Source organism: Humulus lupulus, chromosome 3, assembly GCF_963169125.1.
Source record: "Humulus lupulus chromosome 3, drHumLupu1.1, whole genome shotgun sequence".
Lineage (NCBI taxonomy): Eukaryota > Viridiplantae > Streptophyta > Magnoliopsida > Rosales > Cannabaceae > Humulus > Humulus lupulus.
Window position 1 is genome coordinate 25,307,314 of NC_084795.1, and position 8,757 is coordinate 25,316,070.

Consider the following 8,757-nt stretch of genomic DNA (forward strand, 5'->3'; position numbering starts at 1 on the left):
CAATGACTACCTCCGTCCTACTCGCACTTCCACGCCTTCATGCATTATCTTCCCTCCTAATATACCCGCATTAGACTTTAAACCTGGCATGATTTAACTCTTGCCCACATTTCATGGAATGGAAAATGAAATCCCATACGTGCATATCAGAGAATTCGAGGAGGTGGTAGCCACGTTCTATAACCGAGCCGAAAATGCCGATGTTGTGCGACTGAAGTTCTTCCCCTTCTCCTTGAAGGACAAAGCCAAAAGCTGGTTATACTCTTTGAGACCTAGGTCTATTATAACATGGGAGGAGATGACCAAATCCTTCTTTCTGAAACACTTCCCTAGCCATAAGACCAACAGTCTAAAACGATAGATTTCCACATTCTCTCAAAAGGACAATGAAACCTTCTATTAAGTCTGGGAAAGATTCAAAGATCTGTTAAATCAGTGCCCGCACCATGGCTATGAGAACTGGCATTTGGTCAGTTACTTCTATGAAGGCCTCACAAGTCGTGAGCGCCAGTTTGTAGAAATGCTATGCAATGGCGAATTCCTCGAAAAAGAGCCAGATGATGCTCTTGAATATCTCGAAGAAATCGCGAAAAAATCTCACACCTGGACTGGTCCATGTGCTACTGACAGCACCAACCGACACAAACCATCAAGGATCTATCAACTTCGAGAAGAGGATAGTGTTAAGGCCCAACTCGAAGCTTTGAAAAAGCAGTTTGAGGTCTTAATGACGAAGAATAGCCAAAAATTGCACATGATCACTCAAGCGGAACCGCAGGAACCTTGCTTTGTTTGTGGAGGGACGGAGCACTTAGCTAAGGACTGCTTAGCTTTGAATGAAATGAGGGGGGTTTATGAGGAGCAATGCAACGCCTTAGGGGCATATAACAAGCCATTCTCTCATATGTACAACCCTGGTTGGAGAAACCACCCAAATTTCAGTTGGAGAGATTCCAACCAAGCTCAATCGTCTGGAGGCCAATGGAGAAATGAGCAGCAAGTTCAACCATTAAAGGCGTATTCTGAACCTCAATACAATGCTCATCCATAACGAAATTCTCTCGAGAACACTCTTCATGCATTCATGGAGGAACAATCCAAACTGAATCGCCAAATGATGGAAGAAATCAAGGAAATGAAATGTCAATTCTTAAAATTGACTGAATCCTTGGCCATTCCGGAAAAAGGCAAACTTCCTTCCCAACCAAAATTCAATGTGCAAGGCCAACACATGGCCCAATCTTCAAATTCTAATGATCAAAATGTCAAGGAAGTGAATGCCATCACGACGAGAAGCGGTAAAACTCTGCAAGACCCAACCATAAAATCCAACACTCTCGGTACTCCAAAAGTCATTTCCGAAAATCCACCACTGTTGATCCCAAAAGAGGGTGTTTTAATAATTAAACTCGCAAGTGCACGAATCGTTTCGGAATATAATGTTCATGTAAGTACGAGGTCGAACCCATGGGAGTTGACTAACATCAAAAGAAACTATTTCAAACAAAGCAATAATATTCTAACCTAGTTCCAAATATTTGATGAGATTTTGTTTTAGAAAAATAAAAGACAAGTAATAAAAAGATTTAAGATTAAATAGACAAATGATTTTCAGATGAGATATGTAAAATAAGATTATTAAGATATTAGAATCCACAAAATGCAAGTTCAATAGTATTTATAAGTATATTGATTCTCAAGTTTAGATATAGTTGAAATAAATCACACTATATATTTTTCCAAAATACATTTTCTATTCAAGCACAAGTTACTTTAAAAAATGTAGGATTTTTCTTCACTTATATAAGATATAATTTCTAAGCATTAGTTGTGTTATAACCTAATGAAACTACAAAAAATCAAAGAGATTATGCTTAGGCAAAATATGATACTTATGCTCTAAGAATTAGATGTGAACAATTTAATGAAAAACATTTAATCAAAGAATATCATATTTTTGCATAATGAAGAACTAAGTGTAATATGCTTTAACACTCAATAATAGATGAAAAATGCATATCTTTGATAGAAAAATCCATAAACAATGTTACACAAATGGGAAATCAACATACAATAAAAAAAATACTATCTAGTTACATTTTGCTTCATCATCATCTTAATAACCTTTGAAAAAGATTATAAGCTCATAACTAGATTGAAATAAAAATTACAAAATAACATACTTGACATGCTCTTCAAAAGATGAAAATGGTAGAGAAAAATAGTGAAAAGAAGAGAGAAAAATATGTGTAGAAGATGTTGAAAAGATGAAGAAGAAGAGCTCCCCAAATGGTCTTACAAGACTCTATTTATAGGCAAAATGTGGAGATTAAATTAATCAAATTAAAATAAATAAATTGATTAATTTAATTGTGTTGGGAAGTGGTAGGATAAATAGAGTAAGTGTAAGAGTATTGGAAAAATGAAATGTTTAGTTGGGTAAAAGATTAGTGAAAAGCTAGGGTAAAAATAAATTAGGAATATTTATTTAGGTGAGAAAAATAGGGAAGAGTGAATTGGTATTTGAGTGAAAAATATTGGGAATAAAAACGGGAGTTTTGGCCTTTTGGTGGTGGCTGTGGCAGTTGGGTTGTCTTGGCATGTGGGGCAGTTTGGGCCAGGCGTGGACTGATGCTGGGGGTGATTTGTTGATGCACATATGTGATGAAATTAGGAAGCATATGGACGTTGATGGCTGGTGGACTTGCTGAAGAGGAGAGTTGGTGCAAGGGAGGGCAGCAATTGGGCCTTGGTGAGGCATTGGGCTTGGGCCCAAATGAAGTTTTTTTTATAAATGCCAACTCTTTGTCTTGCTTTCTTGAAAATACCATATTGTCCTTCATTTTTCTTTTTTTTAAGAGCATACATTCCCTACAAAATAAATATAAAATAAATCATAATACAATATTTTCAACTCTAAAATAAATCAATTTAATTCTTTGAAAATATTAATTATAACTTAATTTATATTTTACATTTAAGCTCAAAATTGCATCTTTTTATTCCTAACTTAACAATATAAATTTCAAATAATTAAACTACAACATATTGCAACAAAATGACTATAAAAACACACAAAACTCTATAAAATTACAATAAACCTAATAAATTCAAAATTACTTAAAAACTTAATAAATCAATTAAAAACTCAAGGATTAAGCAACAATTAGCACATAAAAAGTGGTAAAATAACTCTATTTTGTAGAGTTATCAACCACTTAATGCCACTCCAAAAATATCATTTCCCCAGGCTTTGAAACCTGTTGGGAAACTTCCTGATAACCGAGCTGAACTCCTTGAGCACTTGACACAAGTGAAGATTAATCTTCCTTTGCTTCACATCATTAAACAAGTGCCCGCTTATGCTAAAATCATCAAGGATCTTTGCACTGCAAAAAGGAAGCACCATGTCAAGAAGATTGCCTTCTTGACCGAGCAAGTGAGTGCGATGATTGAACAAAAGGCACCGCCGAAATACAAAGATCCCGGTTGTCCCACCATTTCTTGCCAAATTGGGACCCATGAAGTCAGCCAAGCCTTACTTGATCTTGGCGCGAGTGTCAATCTCATGCCCTATTCTGTATACTCGCAACTCGGTCTTGGAGAAATGAAGCCAACATCTATTGTACTACAGCTTGCTAATCGTTCCACCAAAAAGCCTAGGGGTATCGTTGAGGATGTATTGGTTCAAATTGAAAAATTCTATTACCCCATGGATTTTCTTATTCTTGATACTCAATCTGTGGTGAATATGGAGTCTAAAATTCCTATTATCCTCGGAAGACCATTCCTTGCTACTGCAAATGCTTTGATCAATTGTCGGAATGGTCTAATGAAGATATCATTTGGAAACATGACTCTTGAAGTCAATATCTTCCACATCGGGAAACAACCCCGAGAAGATGATGAATGCTATCAAACATTAATGACTGACTCTTTAATTCCTGAGGAGGTTCAATTGTGAAGCAACTTTGATAATCTTGATGAACTCCTCTTTCTGTCTGACAATGAAAGTCCCAGTTCTATTGAGTCTACTCCTGCAATATCGGATCGAATAGACTCACGCCATAGAAGGACTTAGTTTTGGCAACCTCGCTTTGAAAAGCTTCCTCGTGGGAGGGCACAGCCAAAAACTTCAGCCGAAGAGGTTCCAATTGTTCAATTGATCCAACTTCCCGAGGGTTTGAAACATGTCTTCTTGGGAGACGGTGAAACCTTTCCAGTTATCATCTCATCCAACCTTCAAAATTCTCAAGAATTGCAGTTACTCGAGCTACTGCGAACGCATAAATCTGCGATAGGTTGGACGCTTGCTGATATCAAAGGTATTAGCCCTTTAATTTGCTCCCATCGAATCAATCTGGAGGACGAAGCCATCCCTCGAAGAGACCCTCAAAGGCGACTGAACCCCACAATGAAGGAAGTTGTAAAAAATGAAGTTTTGAAATTGCTAGACGCTGGTATTATTTACCCCATAGCTGATAGCAAGTGGGCCATTCCAACTCAAGTCGTGCCCATGAAATATGGTGTCACCATGATCCAAAACGAAAAAGGGGTCCTTGTCCCCACAAAAACGGTGACGGGGTGGCGCATGTGAATTGATTATAGAAAATTGAATGCCGCCTCCCGCAAAGATCATTTTCCACTCCCATTCATTGATAAAATCCTTGAACGTGTAGTTGGTCATCCTTTCTATTGCTTTCTTGATGGCTATTCTGGCTATTATCAAATTGAGATTGCATTAGAGGATCAAGATAAGACCACTTTCACTTGTCCCTTTGGCACTTTTGCTTTCCAGCGTATGCCATTTGGCTTGTGTAATGCACCAGCTACTTTCCAAAGATGCAAGATGAGCATCTTTAGTGCATGATCGAAAAATCAATGGAAGTATTCATGGATGACCTAACTGTTTTTGGAAACTCCTTTGAGACATGTCTTCTTCATCTTGAAGCTGTTTTAAAACGATGCATTGAGAAAGGACATGTACTCAATTGGGATAAATGCCACTTCATGGTATCTTCTGGCATAGTCTTAGGCCACATTGTTTCTGAAAAAGGAATTGAGGTTGACCAATCCAAAGTCAACCTTATCTCCAACCTGCCAACTCCTAAGACTGTCAAAAACGTTAGGTCATTTCTCGATCATGCTGGTTTCTATAGGAGGTTCATACAAAAAATTTCAATGATTGCCCGTCCGCTAAGCAACCTCCTAGCCAAAGATGCCACTTTTGAATGGACACCTAAGTGTGAGGAATCATTCCGAACACTTGTCAATTCACTTACTTCCGCTCCCATCATTCAGTCACCCGATTGGAGTCTTCCTTTCGAGATCATGTGTGATGCCAGCAACTTTGCTGTGGGAGTTGTGCTAGGACAACGAAGGGAGGGGAAACCCTTTGTTGTCTATTATGCAAGTCGAACTCTCAATAGTGCTCGAATGAACTATTCTACTACTGAAAAAGAGTTGCTTGTCTTTGTCTTTTCCCTTGACAAATTTTTGATCTTATTTGATTGGATCGCCTATTACGATCTTCACAGATCACTCCGACCTTAAGTATCTCCTTTCCAAAAAGGATGCTAAGGCACGATTAATACGGTGGATCCTTCTCCTGCAAGAATTTGATATAACGATCAAAAACAAGAAAGGTGTTGAAAATGTCGTTGCGGACCACTTGTCCCGACTTGAATTCAGTGATCCCGCTGATGGTCCACCTATTCACGATGATTTCCCCGACGAAAAATTGCTTTCTGTTGCTAAGTTACCGTGGTATTCTCACATTGTAAACTACTTAGTAACAGGTGAACTCCCATCTGAATGGAGTTCACAAGACAAACGCAAATTTCTGGTCGAGGTGCGCAATTTCTTTTGGGATGACCCATACTTATTCAAGTATTGCCCCGACCAAATCATGCGATGATGCATCCCCGACGATGAGGTGTCTAGTGTGCTGAATTTTTGCCACAATGATGTTTGTGGTGGCTACTTCTCTGTGAAGAAAACCGCTGCAAAAATCTTACAATGTGGCCTTTACTGGCCCACTTTGTTCAAAGACACCAATGATTTCTGTCGTTCTTGTATAAGGTGCCAAAAGTTAGGATCCTTATCCCGTCGGCACATGATGCCCTTGAACCCAATTCTTGTTATCGAAATATTTGATTGTTGGGGGATAGACTTTATGGGACCATTTCCACATTATTTTGGCTACATTTACATTCTTCTCGTTGTGGATTATGTTTCTAAATGGGTCGAGGCTGTACCATGTCGAACCAATGATAACGCTATAGTTGTCAAATTCTTGAAAGAAAATGTGTTATCAAGGTTCAGTACCCCTCGCGCTATCATCAGTGATCAAGGCACTCATTTTTGCAATAGATCCTTTGAGGCTCTTATGCGCAAGTACGGTGTACTTCATAAAGTTGCAAATGCCTATCATCCACAGACCAATGGTCAAGTTGAGTTAGTCAATAGGGAGATAAAACACATTCTGGAAAAGATGGTAAATCCCGACCGCAAAGATTGGTCTACACGACTTCTAGACGCTCTTTGGGCATACCGCACTGCTTTCAAGTCCCCTCTTGGGATGTCTCCCTATCGGCTTGTCTTTGGAAAAGCCTGTCATTTACCTGTTGAGCTCGAGCATAAAGCATATTGGGCTATCAAAGCCCTAAACTTTGATCTGAATGTCGCAGGTATCAATCGCAAACTCCAGTTGTCCGAAATTGAGGAGTTCAGAAACGATGCATATGACAATTCCAGGATTTATAAAGAAAAATTGAAAATCGCTCACGACAAACAAATCTTGAGAAAACACTTTGAGCCAAATCAAAAAGTGCATCTGTACGATTCTCGCTTGCACTTGCATCCCAGTAAACTGCGATCGCGATGGACTGGCCCATTTTTAGTGAAGCAAGCATTTCCCAACGGTTCTGTTGAGGTCAAGGACCCAACCGATGGGAGAATTTTTTGAGTCAATGGCCAAAGACTGAAGCATTACATTGAGAGTGTGAGTCGTGTTGAAGAGGTCCTTCTTAAGGACCCAATCTATACACTCTGAAGTTCTAAATGGTTTGTTGTTGTTCTTTTTTTTTTTTCATTATCTTTATTTTTCTGTCTTTTTTTTATTTTTGTACGCTTTTTCGTATTTTGTTTTGGGGTATTGTTACCAGGCTATTTTCGCTCTCGCCTCATTGACATGGTCATCATCCAGGTGTTCTCTCTCCTTACCTTTTTCATTGATTATTCATTTTGACATTGCGGACACTGTCTGATCTTTGGTTGGGGGTGGTGCACATGCATTGGCTTTCATTTGGAAAAACTTATTGTTACGTCATTAGCATTCATTTGGAAAACATTATTGTCTTGTTGAATTTTTAAGTCAAATTTTCTCAAAATTGTACAAGCATGAGTATAACTTGTTGGTTTGAGTCAGTTCTTACTATGTTTAGCTATTAAGAAGTGATTTTCAGAGTTCTTTTGTGCACTTTCCAAACATGTGATAAATAAATTGGTTGTTAACACAAATAGTTGAGAGAAATTTCAAGTTTAAAGTTTTTCATTTCTTGGTGAGTTGTGAGAGTTGAGAAAACAACTTTTTGAATTTTTATTGATCATTTGAGTTGGTAAAGTCACATCTTTGGAATTTAAAACATGACATTTACTAGAGGGATGTTTTTCATTTAAGAAAAGTATTTGTAATAAATTTGTGTTCTATTTATTGTATTGTATTTGTAATTTCATTTTTATTTTTGTGTTGTCTCTTGTCAAAAAAATAAATAAATAATGAAAAAGAAAAGAAATTAAAAAAAAAAAGAAAAAAGTAATAGATAAATGAAAAAAAGAGAACAAGAGCAACACTTCCTTCTATTATTTTGTAGTTGTTGAAAAAAAAAATTATATAGTTCTATTACTATTATTTTGTGTAATTGTTTTCGAAGAAAAAAATATTATTATCATTATAGTTCATTTTCATAGTTATCATTTCTAGTTAGTTGTCATTTTGTTCTTGGAGTTTTCTCATGTAAATCTCAAATGTTGTTTGTCATTTGAATTCCAATAAGTTGATTTGCCTATCTTGTGATCAATACTTGTTCAAATTGATTGTCCTAAAAAGTTTATATTTTCTCATTTGAGCGTAAACTGTTACGTTTCCAACTCTAAGGGTGTAATCCTTCCCATACAAATACTTTCAATGCCCGTGAGGAATTTGGAGTTGAGATCTTTATACTTTTGAGATTTCTCGATACTATTTGTGTTATGACTTGTGATAAAAAGAATACGGTTTGGTGCGCACATACACAACTCTAAAATCGCAACTATAGTAGCTTAGATAGTAATTTCTGACTTCTTGCTGATAATTTGAAAATGCTTAGATGATTTTGCTTGGTTTGACTTGATTATTCAACTTGACAATTTTCTTTTTCGCTTGAATTGCTAGGGACTAGCAATAAGCTGGTTGGGGTTGTGATTAGTACTTAAAAATGACATTTTACTAAGCTTAAAGCATAAATTAAATTAAGTTTTAATTAATATTTCCTTAAAATTATTTTGATATATTTCTTTAATGGAAAATATTAATTTTAATTTAATTTGTATAAAGTATGGTGCATTGTGACATTAATAAAAGCAAAAGAAAAGAAAAAGGAAAAGACAAAAGAATTAAGTTAAAATGGCATTTTTAAGGAGTATTTAGTTGTTTTGCAACTGGCCCAATTGAAGAAGAGGTGTAGCCGCTGGAGTCCACCACATGTCAGCCCAGCT

At 36.8% G+C, this 8,757-nt stretch overlaps 1 non-coding gene across 1 annotated transcript; it reads right to left on the reverse strand.

Annotated features, from left to right (window-relative positions):
• Positions 1-346: 346 nt before the first annotated feature.
• On the reverse strand, positions 347-453 carry LOC133827829 (small nucleolar RNA R71). Its single transcript, XR_009890480.1, has one exon. It is a non-coding gene; the product is annotated as a small nucleolar RNA R71 (small nucleolar RNA).
• Between the last annotated feature and the right edge of the window lie 8,304 nt (positions 454-8,757).